Source organism: Meleagris gallopavo, chromosome 17, assembly GCF_000146605.3.
Source record: "Meleagris gallopavo isolate NT-WF06-2002-E0010 breed Aviagen turkey brand Nicholas breeding stock chromosome 17, Turkey_5.1, whole genome shotgun sequence".
Taxonomy (NCBI): Eukaryota; Metazoa; Chordata; class Aves; order Galliformes; family Phasianidae; genus Meleagris; species Meleagris gallopavo.
In genome coordinates this window covers 3828047-3828739 of record NC_015027.2, presented here as the reverse complement: position 1 = coordinate 3828739, position 693 = coordinate 3828047, and positions in this window count along the sequence as shown.

The window sequence follows — 693 nt, the reverse complement described above, 5'->3', positions numbered from 1 at the left end:
GCTGGGGGCGTGAGGGCGGCGGGTTTGGGGCTGATCCTTAACGCAGGGTCGAGTCCGGTTCGATTCGATTCGATTGTACCCTTGGCTTTTTCTTTTTCTTTTTTTCTTTTTGTTTTTTCTCTTAACGTTCTGCCTTGCAGCTCTCGTTGAGGTGCCAGGTAGGGTAAAGGTGTCACAGGTGGGGGCTGCAGCACAGAAAATTGATTTGAATGTTGTCTTCTGTGTTAGCTCAGGCTGAGAATTACCTTTAAATGGAACCGTGTGTCTTCATTAACTGCACGTACGCGACCCTGGCTTCCATTAGAGCCCTCATTTCATTTTCCCCTTGGTTTTTCTCCAGCGATAAGGACAGTGAAATTAAAACATGATTTATTTTGCTACTTTGCTTCTCAGTTGGAAAAGTGAGAGCTGGGGTTGTTGTCATGCAATGGTCGTCGTGGAGAACAGCCACGAATATGTGCTGTATACATCCTGCCTGTGTCACAGTGCCATGTGTGGGGCAGAGCTCCTTATCAGATCTGTATGTGGTCACGCTGTGTCATTAGTGGAGGTGGAGAGCGCTGACTGATGTCAGTGCCACAAGCAATGGGACTGAAGAGGATGTACGTTGGTTGCCACGAGATTAGGGCACTGAAATATATTTTTATTCCACCATCACATGTGCTGGAGTAAAGGTATTAAAGTATATTAAAG